At 49.1% G+C, this 1,036-nt stretch overlaps 2 non-coding genes across 2 annotated transcripts; both read right to left on the bottom strand.

Annotated features, from left to right (window-relative positions):
* Window positions 1-168: 168 nt before the first annotated feature.
* Pmar_PMAR028785 lies at window positions 169-240 on the bottom strand. The gene has a single exon. It is a non-coding gene; the product is annotated as a tRNA-Gly (tRNA).
* Window positions 241-830: 590 nt separating this feature from the next.
* Pmar_PMAR028784 lies at window positions 831-903 on the bottom strand. Its single transcript has one exon. It is a non-coding gene; the product is annotated as a tRNA-Met (tRNA).
* Window positions 904-1,036: the final 133 nt, after the last annotated feature.

Raw genomic sequence — 1,036 nt, 5'->3', positions numbered from 1 at the left:
AAATAGCAGCTCCTTGTTTCGATCAAAGGGACCCTTTGGGTTATGAGCCCCAACACGCTTATCCCACTGCGCCAAGCTGCTCATGCGTTCAAACTCCTGTATCGCCCTGACGTGCTGAGCATAACTGTTCCACGATAGAATAGAGGCTCTTCTCTCGTTGATACGAACTGCACCGCCCGGGAATCGAACCCGGACCATCTGCTTGGAAGGCAGATATCCTAACCATTAGACTAGCGGTGCATATCACTTATGTAGTGATTGAGTATTCCTGTGATACTTGTAGAGGGACATCTGAATCCCTTCTCGGACGTACCGTCGTCAACCATCCCGCGGCCAAGAGTCTGATTAGGCCTTAAACGCGTACCTGAGATCGCTAACTGCTACTATATCTCTCCCATGGTAGGCCGCAATCTATCTCGGTTGATAACTCCAACTGCTGAAGTTCTCATCGCATACTACAGCTAGCTCGGCACAAGCTGCACAACTTTTTCGTGACATCGAAGTTCCTGCTTGCAAGCACATTTTGAAACCGCATGCGGCGGCTCGTGAATTTGGGCGGTTGTTTCATCTCCGCAACGCGTTCTGCGGTACCGGGCGGTCATTCATCATTCCTGCAAGGAGTTCTGCTCTAGGTGAATAGCTCTTTTCTATGCATGGACACCGCTTTATTAATGTTGTTTTTCCCCTGAATTGGCACGGTTGGGCCAACCGCACGGAATGGTACGAAAACACCGACTCTGTTTAGTGGAAATTTTTTGGTAAGACTGATCTATGCAGTCGATAAGCTGTACCTCTCAGTTTAATAACCATCTCGAGTGTATTGTAATGAATAGCAGCTCCTTGTTTCGATCAAAGGACCTTTGGATTATGAGCCCAACACGCTATCCACTGCGCCAAGCTGCTCATACGTAGAAACTCCTGTATCGCCCTGACGTGCTGAGCATAACTGTTCCACGATAGAATAGAGGCTCTTCTCTCGTTGATACGAACTGCACCGCCCGGGAATCGAACCCGGACCATCTGCTGGAAGGCAGAT

The sequence above is a fragment of the Perkinsus marinus genome (genome assembly GCF_000006405.1).
Source record: "Perkinsus marinus ATCC 50983 genomic scaffold scf_1104296970204, whole genome shotgun sequence".
NCBI lineage: Eukaryota > Perkinsozoa > Perkinsida > Perkinsidae > Perkinsus > Perkinsus marinus.
Note: the sequence above shows the minus strand (reverse complement) of the source record. Positions and strands in the feature narration are given on the sequence as shown.